Genomic DNA, 19,531 nt, shown 5'->3' with positions numbered 1-19,531 from the left:
AAAGTAACCAATCGTCTGCTCCCGCTGCCATCACTTGATTACCGGGAGCCAAAGTGAAGCCCTCCGGGGTCCGCCACAGGCCAACGAGCGTCTGCATATTTCTACATAAATTAGCTCATTTTTGGCTCATTTCCTCACTCAGCATCAAGTGTTTCACATTTGATGCACATTGCTTCAGGGAGGACCGGAGCTACGTCTCTGATACAGTTAGTTATAGGAGGAATTATTATTATTATTACGTGGGTGTCCATAATTGACTAAGAAACCCAAAAATATCTTTTAGCTGAGTAACGTCTCAGTGGTGCCAGAAAGTTTTAACAAGAAAAAGGGAGTTTTTTTTTTTTTTTTTAGACAAATGCAGCTTGTTCAGTGAGTCATAACTGTGTGTTTATCGTCGGTCCGTGAGTGAATTTTACTATTTATTTTAAGTTATTATCACCTTTCTTTCTTCAGAAATATCCACAGATGCTGATGTACAGTACGTTGCTGCCAGGATATTACAATCTATACGTGTTTGAATAAAAACCAGCCACAGCTTGTACCGTACTGTATGTATTGATTAGTAGAATCTCAAAAATCCCTTCTCAAAACAGATTTTTATAGATTCCTCCAGCATGGTAGTTCAGTAATTGGTTTGGTTTTGATTTTTGCTGCTTTTGAGACTGCAGAAAAAGCTCTCACAACAACAACAACAACAAAAAAAACACATCGTCAAGCAAAGGCGTAGGTTTGATTTATAAAATGGAGGCAACACAATGAAGCATGAAGGTTCCACAGCTGAAAAAAAATCAAATGAAACTGGTTATTGTGCTTTATATAATAATAATAGAAGTATAACAAACAAAAGAAGTGTTTTAATGCTGTGATCCTGCTTAAAATCAGACCTCCTGACATGATAAATATCGTATCTTTACTATAAACAGCATTGTCCTTGATGGTCACTCCCAACATCTTTTTGGGTGAAGATTAACTGTAAATAACAACATTTATTAAACTATTTTTTACCCAGAAAACATGCAGATGAGGTGAAAGTACTTTTTTTCAGTCCTGTCTTCAGTCTTTTCTCTGTGGCTGCTTAAGTCCCGACAACCTCCGTATATATAAGATGAGATCAATTGTACTCAGGAGCGAATGCCCACAAGAGAAAAAAAACAAACTTTATGATGTCTGAGAGGCGACGACGTGGATGAGTTTATTAACATTTTGACACTTTTTATGGAGGAAAATGTGTTTCGTCTTTCTCGTCTCTTTTCTCTCATCTGGATTTTGGCAGCCGGACAGCGAGAGGACACAGTTTAGAATGATTTTTTAGAGAGAAACTAAACTGAGATTATAAAAGCGAGGGACATGTCCTCTATAAAGCAAAATTATACACCGTCGTCTTCTAAGACTAAGACAAAGTCAGACTAAAGGTGTGTTCAGCGAATTTATGAATTCACACGTTAGACCGCTGAACCGTCTGTGTTTATTTGTCCCAAAAAACCAAAATATCAGAACAGACAAACGATGATGACTTGGCACACTTGTACAGTTTGGGGCCCTGAACATTTCTAGAAATGGAGCCATCGCAAAAAAAACGCCTCGTGGTGGCCATGGCGACCAATTTACTTTCCGCCATAACCCTAATTATGTATATTGCGTCATATCTCCTGAACCAAACATGATAACACAGAAGAAGTGATGTCTACCCCTATGTTTTGATGGCCAAGGATTACAATGATACCATATACAACATCATAAATGGTTCAGGTTAATAGTTAATGGTGAATTCATTAATGCTGTGAGAAGGAAATCACAGTATAGGAATACCTAGGCTATGGGAATGGGAATGGCTGTTTGATTTTGATGTATTTAAGTCTGCTAACTTTATCTCAAAAGCCTGGAAAAGAAGACAAGATAGATTGTTTAATTAGTATTATCTAGATTTTTCAGTTCTACTGACAGTAAATTAGAAGTTCTGCACTTTCCATTAATAGTCTGAAGATCTGAAGGTGAAAGATGCTTCAGTTGTTTCCTTATTTTCTTTGTCTGCTGTTGTCTTATGGTGTCTTGTAAGCTCATTCAGGCCGAGTATACAACTGTATGCATGACACAATAATAATAAAAAAGTGATTAATTCCTTCATTCATTCATGTACATTAGCACAGACTGCACTTTGTTTGTGACAGACTGCACAAATTTAGTCCTGCAGTTAAATTCATGTGAATAAAAACAAGGCGAATATCTGCTTCTTCTTCAATCTGAATTTATAAAAATATAAATTCAGGAAAAGTGAGTTCACGTTCCTGTCAAGCTAACAGCTCAGATTAATTTCCACTGTCAGAAAACCTCGAAAACCTGTGAGATTTCTAATCTCATTTTTTATTCCTGCAGGGATTTATGACATATTATTAGACCTATTATCAGTTTATGGAATCACATTTCCAGAGATGAGTTGCTGCTTTTAAATATTTCTGCAGTTTATCACAAAATTACACATAACAGCAGTTGCAAATCATAACACAAGCTGCTTCAGATTCAGTCACATTTGGCAAATTTGGGCGCAAAATAAATGATCTGATGAGATTGTTGCTCTCAGTAAAATTATGACATCGATTACATGAGCAGCTAGCGAGGTTAGCAAGCTAGCTAGACGACTAGTCTGTTAGCTTGATGGGGACGTGAACTCACTTTTCCTGAATTTACTTGACTAACACGAGTCTGAGTGTAGAAAGAGGGCAAAGTGTTTTTTATGTTTGATGTATGTGTAAATGTACAACATTTCCATATGTTTCCACTCTACGTATTCAGGGACATCGATGCTAATGCTTCTGCTAAGTTCCCAGATGAGGTTATTTTGAACTCTTCAGGGTTAGAAATTTCCTTCCAAATTCAAAACTGAAGCGTAAAGAATGATTTCGCTGAGTCCGACTGTAACCAACAGGGGGCGCTGCTTTAAAACGATCCCTCATTGTTCACCCTAAAACTACATATTGTTATTATTATCAGCTTCGTCTAAAATAAAACATCATGACTGGAGCTCAAACCTGTGACACCTCTCTCTCTCTCTCTCTCTCTCTCTCTCTCTCTCTCTCTCTCTCTGTCAAGGAGAGTTTTCATTCATCTCCTTGGCGGGTGGGGGGGGGGGGGGACGTCTGTTGTCTCCGTGGAAACAGGCAGCCATTTTGGATTCTCACAGGGAAGCTGATGGTGGAAATGCGGCTGCCATCAATCAAACTGTGGTTCCCCGTGGCGACGAGGCTTCTGATCCAATCTGCAGAGTGTGTGTGCTCTTTCTCTCTCACACACACACATATAGTGTATATAGGCCTCTATGATACAGAGGATTTAAAGCCAGAGAGTCAGACAGTTATCGTAACGGTTCACATGTGCAGAGCGCTGTATGTAGCTTGTATGTTTAATAATATAAACTTTACAATTAATATTCATGTACAATATATTCAATGTCAAGTGTACTTAAATACAACAAAATATGCATTTTTCATGCATGTCAACACTTTAAATGTGTGTTATTTAAATAATTAAAAACATTACAAAACAGAAATTGCCAGATGAGACTTGACAGTAAACATTCAAACTGCCGATTTTCAAGTTTCACTGATCAATAGTTTTATATTGACACTTAATCAAATAATGAATATGAGGGTGAAACAACTCTTCAGAGCTACTGAGCCTCTTTTAGCTCATAGCTTTGTTTTTTGTTTGTTTATTTTTTTATATTGAAAGAGTAAAATTAGCGATTGACAGGACATGACGAGGAGAGACATACAACAACAACAACAGACTTAACGTTTTCATCAGGAGGCCAATGATGCAACACAGATAAAACTAATTATAAGAGACAAAAACGAATAAAAAATAATCAAAATAAAATATGATCTTGAGAAATTGCGTAACAAATGTATAATAATAATAATAATAATATAAGGTAAATTTCAAATAGCTTTGGTTTTATGGCACATTGACTGTATAGTTCAGTCTCATCATATTTTATCAAAACAGCAGCAGGAAGTGAAACATTTAGCAGCTGAAGTTGGAGGAGACCAAACCTGAGCTAAAAGCAGAGTGAATATTGGACTCACATTCATCAGATGGACACAAACACGACTCCATTCAGATGATAATGTCGCTCTGTGTCACATCACAACATCTCAACAACTAAAGTGACATTAAATGTGCTGTGGATGTTAAAGTCACCGGACAACAAATCCTAATGATTTCGGCGACCCCCCGACATTCTCTGTAGCTTCACAATCAGGGTGAAGTTTCCACCTGTGTGCAAAGATAATATAACAGAAATGTCAAAAACTCCCCAAAGGAGCTACAATGCCCGATGACCTTTCCTCTCTGGCACCACAAACTTTTCAGTCTCTAAGAATAGCTGTCTATCTATACCTTGTATTTTGGGAGTGTGGCTAATGTCTGCAGGAGGGTTTTTTTTTTGAGGGGCTGATTTCTGCATAAAGAATGAGGTGAAGAATTGGAGCTGAATTAAGAAACATGAAGCCGAAAGAGCAGCTGAGTCTGCAGGAGGCTGATTAACATTTAATACCAACTGAGAGACAGACAGACAGAGTCAGACCCGTCCATGTTTCTGAAGGAATTCATACATGCTTTCTACTAAACAACATCATACACCTTCTTCTTCTTGTGTAGCTTTTGTCTTCTGTCTTGCTTTATTTATTGTTATATGTAAAATAGAATTAGATAAAAAATATGATTTTGAGGGATGAGCATAGAGATTGATGTGGACGAACGAGAGCGGCGTGGGGCAGCGAGAGTTGACGCCGTCCTGACTTGTCCGTGTGAGTCGAAAATGTTTCAACTTGAGTGAAAAAATCTGCTGGGGCTTTATGAATCTACTTCATGAACGTTCAGACAGGAGAGGAAAAAGGAGAGAGACTGAAGAGAAATAACAGGAAGAGCCGGAGTCTGTATGTTCATGAACTGGAGTCATAAAAGCACAAGTTGGAACATTTTCAACCTACGCTAACAAGTCTACGCCTCAGTCTGACGTCTGATTAGCTTAATTTATGGAGATTGATGCTTGATTTTTATTTGACTTGTTAAAGTTTCAAATGTTTGAATGTGTATAAGTGTGATGAATATTGGTTGAACTGAGTCATTAACTGGAGATAAAGGATAAAACTTCCTGTTGAATTAGTTTACCTCATACCTTTTATATATGTTTTTTTTTGGCAGAAGATCATTAAATTTTTAGAGTTAGTTTATAAGATAATATATTTGCCCATTAATACCAACAAAAAAGTATTAAAGCCGGAGTGCGGGATCTTTGTCTCCCCCTTCTGGCAGTGATAGTAAAGCGGGCGCTCGGTGTTATGGAATTTTCCATCTTTAGGGGTTACAGGTTGGAGCGACACTGGGTCAGAACAGGATTAAGAATTACAGTGTGACCTCAAGGCTTCATCTTGACCCAGTATCACTCCAACCTGTAACCCCTAAAGATGGAAAATTCCATAACACTCGCCTGTGATTGGCTCTCATGGGCAGGCACACTGATAGCCAGTTCACCACCGGCCATACCCTACTGTTGCAGCTGTAAAACGGTGGATAAATTGTTTTGAGAGTCACACAACAACCGCCAAATGACTCGTTTCACTATCAGAATTTCATCCATTCAGTCCGATAACATTTGAAGAGTCTAGCAGAGCCACATGATTAACGGCCAAACGGCCAGCGCGGGAATGTCGAGATATTTATCCGATGGTTTAATCAGCGTTGTGTGAACTCGTTTGTCTTGAACGTAACCGACATTCATTCATATCTAAAAGTTCTGCTCTGCAGGTTTGACATTAGAAACAGGCCACTAAACTTATTGAGATAATGTGAGCATGTTTCAAATGTAACTTAAAGACAGAGTCACCTCTATGTGAGTCACATTTCCGTGAAGTAACATTAGTTTCATGGTTCACAGAGACGTTCATCCCTCCGAGAAAAACCACTGAAGAAGAGTTCACCGTGTCCTCCTCTTCCTGTCAGCAGTGGCGATTGCGTACGTCTCTGATTGGCGATTCATCATCCAGGCCGCTTCGCTTCAATCACTCTCTCTCTCTCTCTCTCTCTCTCCTCCTCTGCCGCCGCCGCGGCAGTGCGAGATAGGAAGTGACCTACATAGCGTGGCGGCTCCCTCGCCTCGGCTGTCGTTTGCATTTCAAGGGGTGATGAATAATTTACACACACTCGTGACTCCCAAACCTCCCCATCCGTACATCGAACGTACATCCCACCACAACATGACAGGCATCAATAACGTTAGAATAACGTTAGATAACCGAATTCAAACATGGATTTGTGTGTGCTGAAGGAGGTGGCGTGTTCTTTGAGGAGGTGTTAGGAGGAGATCTGTGTGCCTGAGGCGCCAACACTGAGAAACCACAGGTGAAACTTTACTGTCAGGAGGGAGGAGGAGGAGGATGAGGAGGAGGAGGAGGAGGAGGAAACATGAGAGGAGAAGAATCATGGGAGGAGAGGAGGAGAGGAGAGCGGGGGAGGAAACAAGAGAGGAGGAGACAAGAGAGGGGAGGAGAGGAGGAAAAAGAGAGAGGAGACAAGGAAACAAGAGAGGAGGAAACAACAAAGGAGGAAATAAGGGGAGGAGAGGAGGAAAGGAGAGAAGAGAAGAGGGGAAAAGAGAGGAGGAAACAGTAGAGGAAAAAAGAGAGGGGAGGAGAAGAGGAAAGGAAAAGGAAAAGAGAAGGAAAACAAGAGGAGGAAACAAGAGGGGAGAGGAGAAGAGAGGAGAGGAGAGGAAACAAGAGAGGAGAGGATGAAACAAGAAAGGAGAGGAGGAGAGAAGAGCAGGGGAGGAAACAAGAGAGGAGGAAACAGAAGAGGGGAGGAAAAAAGAGGCGAGGAGAGGAGGAAACAAAACAGGAAATAAGAAGAGAGAAAAGGAGAGAGAAGAGGAGGAAACAAGAAAAGAGGAGAGGACATTTCTGGAGAAGGGAAGCAGGAAAATAAACATCAAGGAGGAGAGGAGAGGAAGAGGAGAATAAAACAAGAGAGCAGATGAGGAGGAGAAAGGAGGAAGATGGGAAGAACATCTACCAAAGGAGGAAAAGGAGAGAGAGGAGGAAAAAGAGGAGGGAAGGAGGAGGGAACATATGAAGAGAGAAGAGATGATGATGATGAGAAAGAGGAGCAAAGAGAAGAGGAAGACAGGACATTGTAAGAGAGGAGTAAGGGGAGAAGAACCAAGAGGAGGAGGAAGATGATGAGAAGAGAGGAGGAGAAGAGGGAAGAAATGGCTGGTGAGGCAAGAGAAGGAGGAGAAGACAAAGAGTTTTGGAAAGATGGACGTGGGGAAAAGAAAGAAGAGGAGAAAATAGAGGAAGGACGTATTTTTGACGTTTTGAGAAGAGGAAGAGGAGCGTGAAGAAGGAGAGAAAAAAAGAGATGAAGATAGAGGAAGAAGATATGAGAGAAGAGAAAGGAGGAGGACAGAGAGGGGAAAAGGAGGAAGAGGAGAAAGATATTTGTGTTTTTGTTTTTTCCTGCCATGCAGATGTTTCTTTTACCCATAATGCAACGCTTGTACTTGTATTACATTTATGGAAAATGACCTTCAAAGAGCAGATTGAGGGTTAAGTTTTGGTTTTAGGTCTTAAAGGTTCACTGAAATGTTTCCGCTGCATCAAAACTCCAGTAAATCTGCATTATGATGATATTTCAGTACAAAAACGCATTTCTGTATTAACGAGAGACGTGACACCTTCGTTGTGTAACCGAGTCTTTAAACTCGAGTATAAATGGTGTGACGTCCAGGTGGAGACGCTGCTCTAAGTGTTAATTAGTGAGTTCTTCACTGTATTCATTGTTGAAGGTGTTTGAGTTTATAATTATTCTGCTTCTGTCTTCACATCACAACTTAAACTGGTTCAGTTTTGTGGTATGTTTGGTGTTGTAGTTCTCACTCTTCATTATCGACGCTGTTTCATTGCAAATCAAGCACAATAATGGTCTCGTACTTCCTTCAGGCAAAATAAACCCTTATTTATCAATCCGGTCAGCCAGTTTTTCACTGTCAACCTTTGGTTTTTTTGTATCAGCTTGTTTTAAAGAAGCTGTTTTACTTTTTCAGCCGGAGCTCCAACTACTTTACTAGCATGGCGGCTAGCAGGCGGCTAAACGGTGACAGGTGAGGTGACGTGATAGTGATGTGTCACTCAAAAGCCGTCCTGCACACGAGTCCACCGACTGAGTATGTATGATTTAGGGTTAGTGTTGGGGTCAGGCGTTTAGCCGTGATGGTTAAACTTATGTTAACGGGGCAGATAACGCATTATGTCAACGAGGGTCCTGACAAGGATAGAAGTACAAAGATGTGTGTGTGTGTGTGTGTGTGTGTGTGTGTGTGAGCCAGCTGAATGACCTACAGAGAGGACATCACTGCCTGGCACACATCCCACACACACACACACACACACACACAGTCCTGCTGTTTGCTGATCTGATCTGGGTTCAGCTGAACCTTCCAGCAGTACTGAGGCTGATGTCGGCGTAGCGGCCGCAGTCGGGATTGCAGGTCATGTGTCCTAAAAAGAAGTCGCCTCAAACACAATAACTACAAGAGAAACAGTTGAAACATCACAAAATGACTCTTTGTGTTGATTTTCTTACTAAAATCTCTCTAAACAGAGTCCTCAAACTGTCCAGAGTTGATTCCTCTTTATACTTTATACTTTATACTCCGCTACATTTCAGAGCGAAATATTGTATTTTTTAATCTATTACATTTATTCGACGGCTTTAATCAACTAGTTACTTTTCAGATTCAGATTCATACATACAAAACATCAGATCAGTTTCTAGAATATGATGCACTGTTGTAGTTTAACCCTCCTGTCGTCCTCTCGGGTCAATTTTGACCCAGGAGGACAACAGGAGGTGTCATTATGTGCTGTCATCAAAACAACTGAAATGGTTTTAACAGTATCTTGACTAAACTTTTACCAGTCTGATCTCAACTATAGTTAAAATAATTGATCATTTCTTAGTCAGGATACTGTTTTGAAACCATTTCAATTTTTTTTGATGACAGCACATAACAACACCTCCTGGGTCAAAATTGACCCGAGGACAACAGGAGGGTTAAACTCCCCCAATAGTATATAGTATAGTATTTAAAATTACAACACCAAAGTATCACTTACATGTTAATGCATCAGTAATAATGATCCAATAATAATAATAATAATAACTGTAAACATCCATGTATCCCTAACCTCATAGATATGTAATCTCATAAATCTAAAATATGGGGTTATATAGCCTCAAACGCTCCTTTTGGTTAATCTCATCATGATTAATCAAACTCTGACATCAAAGAAAATACTTGTGATGAAGTTTTTCAGTCTTGAGTTGTTTTGCCAGTAGCAGCCTCTCACTCATGCATGTTGATGATTCTCCTAAATTTGTTCTATTAAACTAAATATCAAACTTTTAGCATCTAACAGAGCCGATTATTAAATGAAAATCATTTGAATGAATCCCCTTTAATTTACACTTATTGTGAGTGTAAAAAAAAATAAAATTCCGACTCACCCAGTAGCAGTTTCACCTCCTTTTCATCAGTCACCTGAGCTTTGATGAGACACTTGAGCTTGTTTGTCTTCTGTAAGCTTTTATAGTTTGGGGAGGGCAGTGTGGTAACAGCTGTTAACGGGCTGTTCTCCACATTCAGCTTGTTCCTCTGCTTGGTTTTGATGTGAGTCAAAGCTGAGAAGGTCACTTCCTTCACACATTCACAAGTAGATCCAAAAAGACAAAAGTTCATTCAACGCACGTTTTCTCAGCTCAAGATATTCCTTTTCAACATCACATCATAACTCCTGTCAATGACTTTTCAGCATGTGTCACCTTTAACCCGCAGTCAGAGGACAAACCCATCAGACTTTCCTGCAGTCTTGCAGGAAGGCTGATGCTTTCATTCGCACTGAATGGGGTTCCAGTCAAGTCTCTGACTTTGCTTCAATATCATAGAAGTACTACTTGAAATCAGTTGAGTTTGAACAGATGTGCTTTCACTATTTTCACCGCAGGACTTCATTTAACATCAGTGATGGTAAGATGGGCATGAAAACAGCTCACATCTCCATCCTCACATTTCCTCTCCTGTAATTTGACCTTCTTTATGAATCCGTTCACTTTGTCATACATGTCGAGGATATGTGAGAGTCCTTGCCTTGATGTGATAGGTTGAGGTCGTTCAGTTTGACGAGCACATCACAGCGAGATATAACAGACGCGTCCTCAAACGCTGCCGCGAGAAGGTGCAGATGCTCTTTCAGGAAAACAAACACCTCGGTGCAAAGTTCAAACAGTCTCAGTGGCGTTTTACTACGAGACAGCCGGAGGACGTCTGTATGAAGCAGCAGCTGCTCGTGCTCTGACCCGCTGTCATGACAAAGATTTTGAAACGGCCTGTGATTCATTGGCCTGGACTTGAATGAAATTGATCACCTTAACTGCATCATCCAAAACAGCACTTAACTCCGGGCTCATTCTCTCGCTGGCGAGTGCCTCCCGGTGAATAATACAGTGCCTCCACTTCTTTATGTCGCCCCAAGTAGCCCGTGCACTCTCTGCCCGTCATTGCTGCCGCGCCATCTGTACAAATGTGACTTCCATCTCCGCTCCAGATTGTCGTCTTTTGAAAAAGCTGTCTATGACCTGAAATAATTTCCTCGCCGGTTGTCTTCCCTGTAAGCTTCTTGCAAAACAAAATATGCTCGTTTACGTCCCGACACGTCTTCATAGCACACAAACCCACTAACATCTGTCATTTCATCCATCTGCATAGACCTGATGCTTCATTTTATCCACCACTCATCCAAAAATATTAATGGACATATCATTGATCCGACGGGACGCTGTGCCGTTTGATAATGGAACAGTCTCAGCTGCTTTCTTGCCAATCATAGTTTCAGCCAAAAACTACTACGGCTGCAGGGAGAATCAGATCTCCGACGATAGAATGTGGATTTTTTTTGACTTAGCCGCAAGTAGCGACACAGCGCGAGACGCCTCCAGTGATCTGCTTCACACATTTGTCACTTTATTCAGTGTAGTTTGACTCTCCAGATTTAGTTTATTGTCATTTTCTTGTGTATTTGCATAAACACACAAAAAAAACAAGATGCTGTTCCTCCCAGCCCAAAGCAGTGCAACAACAGAAAGGATAAAGATATACTGTATTTCTAAAAATTCCCATTAAAAAATGATAAAAACATATAAATCCCAAAAGGAATAAAACAAAAAAAAAGGTCGAGCAGTTAGCAGCACAGTGCATTAAAGTGCATTTAGAGAGAAAAGTGTCTCGATGTAGATTGATGGGGGAGTTGTATAATCCATTTTACTGTTCAGAGGACATTTGGCAACATGATTGTTGGAACTACCAGATTGTATGAGTTAACAGTTAGCCTAGCTTGCACTGCCCAGCTTCCACATCCTGTCACATCCTGTCAACGTTACCTCTCTGGTGCAGCTCCAGGTGAAGTCCCTGGTCTCCTTTGGGCCCACTGGGTGTAGCAGACCAAGTGCGCTCAGCTGATTTAACTCCCAGCCAGTGCTTCTTGTAGCAAAAGTCTTTGTTACGAATGTCCGAAAGAAACTGATGAAAACGTCCTCAGTTTTACCAAGACTTCCTGACTGTTTGGTGCTCTGGTGCTAGCTTCAGTGAATTATTTGTCAGGACTTCCCTGCAAAGAAAACCATACATACATACATAAAATATATATTTTTCACTGAGCTGCTGGTGTGTGAGCTTTGCTTCTTTTTCCCTTTTGCCACCTGGTTGCCCTAAACCTGAATCCAGAGCAACAGCAACTGGATGTTTCAGCCATTTATCAGTGTTTGCTAACTAGTTGGTTTGACATGCGTGACCTCTTCATAGAGTATTGTAACAGTTGACACCTGCCGAGGGGGGGTTGGGACTAGATGTGGCGCCCACCAACCATTTTAGCAACGGGCTTATGAAATGACTTGGAATATCTTCTTATCATTTTGGTAATAAATTGTAATCCCCAATCTTTCCATGTACCCCCTGCAAGCTGCTCAAGTACCCCCAGGGATACGCATACCCCCGGTTGGGAGCCACTGCTCTAGATGATTAACGAAACGCTTCCCTCCTCCTCTCCTCCCTTTGTTTCCTCTCCTCTTCCTCCTCCTGTTCTTTCAGTCTGTGTGCGAGCAGAGATGAGTGGTAGACAGCCAGAGAGTGTGTGAATCTGTGTGTGTGTGTGTGTGTGTGTGTGTGTGTTAGGACAGACTGTATATCCCTGGTGTCTCTGCTCCCCCTGCTTTATATTCTCCTCCTGCCTCTCGCTCTCTCTCACACACACTGACTGTCTCAGGATGGATGTATAGAAGAAAGAATGAAAGAGATTAGAAACAGACCAGTAAAGACTGAACCATCCGTTACTTTCCTGCCTTACATCCTTTCATTATTCCCTTCTTTCCTTCCCTCTTTCTTTTGTTCCTCCATCCCTCCTTCTTAAAGGGGACATAACATGCTTTTCTGTCTGTTATTATAATGGATGTTAAACAAGGTCAAAGTTCCAAAACTTGAGGTAAACGTATGTAAAAATGATGCCTGCAAGTCAAAAGTCAGGGCTTAAACCTGCCATGAATTCTACTTCCTCCTCGTGATGACGTCAGGTTGTTCACACACGCCCACAAATGGCCGTCTGTTGCTAAGGTTGTTCCACGGGTTGTTTGCATTGTTCACTCGCATATTTTGGATCCGATTCAGACTCAGACATCTACAGATGTATTTGAAAAGTTTCCATTTTGAGTAAAGAGCCATAAAAAGAAGTGAAATACTAACACTACTGTTTCGTAGCCTCCTGAACTGGTGGAAGTCTGCGGACAGCAGAGTGGACTCATCTGTAGGGGGGCCTTAAAGGGGACGTATCATGCATATTTCCAGGTCTATATTTATATTCTGAGGCTCTACGAGAATATCTTTGCATGATTTCCAGTTAAAAACTCCTTATTTATCTTCTACTGGTCTTTTATGCAGCCCCTCAGTTCAGCCTCTGTCTGAAACAGGCAGTTTTAGCTCCTGTCTCTTTAAGACCCCGCCTCCTGATGAACCCACTCTGTTCTGATTGGTCAGCTTCAGGAAGCTTGCTCCGGCTCAGGAGCCTACGTAAACAAACTATAGTTGTCGGATTTTGCTTCTTTTTCTCGTTCTTTACTCAAAATGTCGACTTCTAAAAATACATCTGTACATGTTTGATCCCGAATCAGATACGAAATATGAGAGTGGAACGACCTGAGCAACAAAGACGACAGAACAGACGCCGTTTGTGGATTTCTGCAAAAAATCTGACATCATCATGAGGAGGAAGTAGAGGTAAATTTGTAAACGGAGCGTTCAGAGCAGGCTGAAGCTCTGACTTTTGACTTTCAGAGAGCATTTTTACATACGTTCACCTCAAGTTATGGAACCATGTTTAACATCCAACATCATAACAGTATAAAATAACAGAAAATCAAAATATGTCCCCAACAGCCTGTTTCAGACAGAGGCTGAACCGAGGGGCTGCATAAAGAGCCAGTATAAGATAAATAAGGAGTTTTTAACTGTAAATCATGTGAAGATATTCCAGTAGAGCCCCAGAATATAAATATAGATGCGCATCCCCTTTAAGGCTTCTGTTGGCTGCATGTGAGTGAAGGTGCACTGAGTATGATATATTATGTGTAATATATTTATACCGCCTTGAGCTCAGTACGTTCAAGGGAAGACAACATATGAATGTATAAATGGAAGGTGAACTATCCCTTTAACACATTCACACACTGTTATTCAGCAGTGAACTCATAAACAAATCCTTCACTTCTCTAACTGTATAAATACTACAATGGAATATTGCAGGTAAAGCTTTAACAATTTTATTTTATTTTTCTAAAAATCCTTTCCTTGTCTGTGGCACTTGGCCCCAAGCCCACTGGTTCAACAATTTCTTAAACCAGTTGGACACTGCTGGTCGTTTTTTAAGGAGAAATTGTGCGTTTTGTTTCTTCCTTTTTATGGGATTTGAATAACAACAATATAGAATATCACCAGACTTATCTTTTGAGTGTCTATGTATATTCTTCTTAAACGTAGTGGAGGAATATACGCAGGGAGGTACTTTAAATCGGAGCAATAACCCTCATGAGATGATTCATCTGGTAATAGGAGTGCACTGAGGTAGACAGTAGGGTATGTGCAGGTATGGAGGTACAGTATGTTGGGATTTGGAGGGAGTATATTGGTGTTTTGGGGGTATATGAGGTATAATGCTGTAATCAGCTCACTGCAGGAGGAAAACCAGTGGAGCTTATTAGCTTCTGCAGAGAGAGTGAGAGAGGGAGAGCATCAGTCTGACTCTCTCTCTCTCTCCCTCTGTTTGAAACGCAAGACTGCTAATCCTGTGCAGCGAGGAGCTTTGGGCTTTCAGAAACACACACACACACACACACACACACACACACACACATGCAATTGTATTTCTATCCTTGTGGGAACCTTGACTGACACAATGCAATCTGTAGTCTCGCATCTTAATTTAAACCACAACTAAATCTAACCTTAAAGCCAAGTGTTGACCCTCAAACAGCCTGTTGAAGAGGTGAGGACCAGGCAAAATGTCTTAACTTTTTCAAATTAGTCCTCGTAAACAATACAAGATCACACACACACATACACACACACACACAATGGCTTGCTGTCACGCCTTCTTAATTTGGGATGAAACAAATGAGACCACACACATATGCACACACACACACACACACACACACACACACACACAATGTCTCATTAACTGGGATTCCATTCAAATGCAGCGCAAATTTTAACTGAATTTACAGAATATCCATCCGCTGATGTTTTGTGAATATTTGAGGTCAGGTCGTCCTGACAAACAGCTGGTGGCGCTAACTTTCCAGGCAGGACCGTGGATGTATTAAGAGAGCTGCCACCTACTCAACCTGACAGCCAATTCTTCTTAATTGCCACTTGTGGTATCGTAGTGAAAAGAATCCCCTGAGGCCCAAAAAGCATTTTCCCCCTTAGACCACCATTGTAAAAGAGACGTCTGTAAAACTGTTCATAAGACATACATATTTATAAAACTTTCCCAAAGCCAAGAAAAGCGATTTACTTTAGAGTTTGTGACGTCATCCCAGTGTGAAGTCTACAGACCAGTGAGAGAAACACTACTGTGTTTATTCAGTGGACGTTAGGGTTAGGGTTAGGGGGTCAGGGTTAGAGCTAGGGTAGGGTTAGGGGGTTAGGGTTAGAGGTTAGAGTTAGAGTTAGGGTTAGAGCTAGGGTAGGGTTAGGGTTAGGGGTTAGGGTTAGAGCTAGGGTTAGGGTTAGAGTTAGGGTTAGGGTTAGGGTTAGAGTCAGGGTTAGGGGTTAGAGTCAGGGTTAGGGGTTAGGAGTTAGGGTTAGAGCTAGGGTTAGGGTTAGAGTTAGGGTTAGGGTTAGGGTTAGAGTCAGGGTTAGGGGTTAGAGTTAGGGTTAGGGGTTAGGGTAGGGTTAGGGTTAGAGTCAGGGTTAGGGGTTAGGGGTTAGGAGTTAGTGTTAGAGCTAGGGTTAGGGGTTAGGGTTCGGAGAAGTGCTTCATGTACAGTTTTCAGCATTTCCACTTCCATTTTTTTAAGCACAAATTGAATATATGAATTAAACCATGTGGGTGGAGAAGCACCTAAAGTCCATTTACTCAAGTACTGTACTTCTACAATCTTGAGTACTTTCTTTAGTACTTTATATGTAGTATTTCCATGTTATACTACTTTATACTTCCGCTCCACTACATTTCAGAGAGAATATTGTACTTTTTACTTCACTACATTTATTTCAGATACTTACTGGAGCTACTTTTCAGATCTAGAAATAAAACAGAAGATGTATTTTATATTTGTAATCAATTTAGTTCACTTTGTAGAAATCTATCTTAACTTTGACATATGAGGGTATTTTTTTTGTTGATCAGTGTCATAAAAGCCACATTAAATCTCCTCTGATTCAACGTTGTAAAACAATAAAACAAAAAAAATCAAAGAGGGGTGAATACTGTAAAAATAATATCTGCATATATAATAAATATGACACCATTTTTCTTAATGAATACTTCTACTTTTCATATATGTATGATTAGACATGTATTTGTGTGTAAATCTCCAGCTATACATGTCTATTCTCATGCTCACTTCTCTTCATGTGTTTGTAAGTGTGTGTGTGTGTCCTGAATCCCAGAAGTGTTGGGCGGATTGGAACGAAAACAACAACAACAACAACAACAAAGCCTCCAGTCTGATGTCGCCTGGCCGCCGTCTGAGCCGAGGATTCACCGCCACCACACAGAGCTCAACTTCCTGTTTCACTTAAATATCTGTTCTCCTACTTCCTGCCACTCACTGATACAGAACAGCAGTGATTCAGTTTATTGAGACTTTACAGCTCTGTATCAATAAAAAGTGAAAAAGTAGAAAAGTTGGTGTATTGATAAAAGCAAAATGTGATAAAGTGCAATCACTTAATGTCAATTATTCACTGTTTGAGCTTTTAATGACATCATCTCGTGTCATCTTCCTCTGAAATGGTTTAATGGCGCCAGCTGGAGAATGAGCGCCACCAGCTCCAAATATTCAAAATATTATGTCAGTGGATGAAAATGTGCATTAATTTGAATTTTCTTTCACAGATATTCTGGAAACTTGTGCTAAATTTGGATGGAAACCTGGCTATTGTCCTTAAATGTGTCTCTACAATCATCCATTGTCCAGATTTCGAAGATAAAACCAGACTAGATTTGATTGAAAAGTTGTTTTAGAGGTCTAAATTACATATAACAGGTGGTTCAACAGCTTTTGAATGACTATATTTAAGTGTGAAGCAGGTCCTAACTACATATTTGAATACAGTTGTTCACATCGAGTTGAATTAACAGTTATAAGTATCATAGATATGATGCTGCTGCACAGGGCCTTGTGCCTCTAATTTCAATGGTAATCCAACTGTAGTCATTAGATAACAGTATGGTTATCAGTTAAATCCTGAGTGAAATTAATCCCAATAACGAATGCAGGCCCTTGAGAACACGACCAGTTGCACATGAATAAATCAGGGGTAAAACTAAAAGTTGAAAGAACTCAGAACTATTTTCCATCAGTGCCTCAGGACAGACGATGTTGGTTCACTGTATCCACTGAAAAAGGATTTTTCATCTGAGCTGCATCACAAAGATGTTGTTTCTCAGTTTTTTGCAAGCTTGCAGACTTATTTTGTTCTTCTATCTTTTTCTTTTTGTTTTGTTGTTTTTATGGTATTTTTAACCGCACATGTATGAAAATGTGCCGTGCAACAGTAACTTCAACAAGTACTGTGGTTCATGCTACTAAGTCTGTGATGATTCTTTATAAACATCTAAAAAAGTCACTATAATTGATATTTGGTTAATATTTTACATGTTCCTAATGTCAAAGTAATTTCTTATGAGGTTTCCTGGAAAGAACAATCTAATTTGGTATTAATTATAGAGAAATTGGGAAAGAAAAGCTTCATTTAAACCCAGGTATTACCCAGATTATTGTTTGAAACCTTGTTGTTCATATGTTGAATTGTTGCCTGTGGATGAATTTCATACTTTTACAACTTCAGCTGACCTGCTGTGCACCAACTAAAAGATTCTCCAGGTTATTCTAACAATTAATTGAAGTGTATCTGTTGAATACTCTGTTTTCCATTTATCAAGTCCCAAATTACATTTCTTTCCCGGGAAACATTTTATTTGGAAATTAAGAACGTGTTTAATAAAGTTTTACCTGATATATTTCATAATAACAATGTCTGAGCTGACTGTGCAATGTGTAGGTTGTGGCTTGTAGTGATGAACCTACAGAGAATTATCATTGACTCTGCAGCTTCATTCGGCTTTACGGAGCTTTATAGCGAGTTTCAGCTCATTGTTTATCTGTCCATCTGCAACTTTACTGTTTTGGTTCACTCACAGTGCTCTCATAGCATCGTTTTGGGCCGCAGCAGGCAGCTATTTTAAGAGAAAAAGCTGCAAATAGACACAGTTAGCTGTAGACTAGCTGGTGAACACAGTGGAGCATTTAGCAGCTAAAGAGCCAGATATTTCCCTCAGGAGTTGGTAGAGAGTAAAAACAGAGCTAAAAGAGAGTGAATACTGGACTTAAATTCACCAGGTGGACAGAAACACGACTCCAAATGAATGATAATGTAATGTAATAACTGCTGGATGTTGAAATAAGCAACAAGTTTCCTATAACAAGTTCAACATATCAACTCAGAAGCTGATGAAATGTGAGAGTTGTGTCCACTGCATGTTTCTGTGGCCAAAAAAATCAGTTAATGTGAGTTTAACTTGAGTTTTGTTTGTGAACAAGATGCAGTTTTACAGCAATCAATAACAAACTTCATACAAACTATACAAAATGTATAATATTGAATACAACCCCATCATCTGCTCTCCTGTTTGTCAGTCCTCTTCAGAGTCCCTGCTGCAGCTTTCTGGCTCTGCAGTCTGGAGAGATGCAGGAGGGCAAAGTGCAACGCTCGCCGCCCATACATGCAGCCGGGGGAGCGCTCGACGACAGCCATCTTTACGTTCTTATCTCCCTCCCATACACCCCCCCGCAGGCCAGGCTCAGCCCTGCTGTAATTGACTTTCTCCCACTGAGCCCGGTGGAGGCTTCAGGCTGCAGAGCTGCACTGAAAAACCTATTACACACTGCTGCACACCTACACACTGCAGACCTATAGAGAGAGGGGAGGGAGTGTGTGTCTCTGAATTCATCCGGAGAAGTCGACTGCATGTGTCTGTTGGTTTAGATCCAAACAGGTAGGAACGACAGAAATCTGTTTAAGTGGCTTAGATCAGTGCGAGGAGGACGGATCTGCCTGTGTGAAGGTGTGTAGACAAAACCAACCTGCAGAGGCTTCAAACTTGCTCAAGTTTCTGTAATCTATCACAGTAAACAATGTGTCGATTTTTATATTGCTGTCAGAGTTATGTGAGGAGAAATGCAAAGTCAAGGTCACCGTCCTCTGGTATAAATCTATGATTATTGTTCTGTTTTTATTTGGTGAAGGTTTTCAGCAAATATCCAAAAATAAAGAGTATGTACGGAAGCCTGTAGTGGACTATAGTAAAATGATAATGTAGACTTGTAATGTGACTTGAAAATGAAAATGAAAATGTAATTCCACAATAGCATTATAATTTTCCACGTGTTTTTTTTTCTGTAAAAATTAAAAAATTGCAATAATCCAATTTGCATTTTTTATTTTCACATACTCGTATGGGCGTTCATATTAAAATGAAAATGGAAAAGCTGTTTTAGCCACAATAGTGTTGATGGGTTGGTCAGTCAGTTAATTTTGTCCTGACTGAAATATCTCAGCAAATATTGGATGGATTGACAAGAAACTGTGTATCTTAATAACTTTGATGATTAGCGCCAACATCAAGTCAAAATTTAAATG

The sequence above is a fragment of the Thunnus maccoyii genome, chromosome 17 (assembly GCF_910596095.1).
Source record: "Thunnus maccoyii chromosome 17, fThuMac1.1, whole genome shotgun sequence".
NCBI classification, from domain to species: Eukaryota; Metazoa; Chordata; class Actinopteri; order Scombriformes; family Scombridae; genus Thunnus; species Thunnus maccoyii.
Note: the sequence above shows the minus strand (reverse complement) of the source record.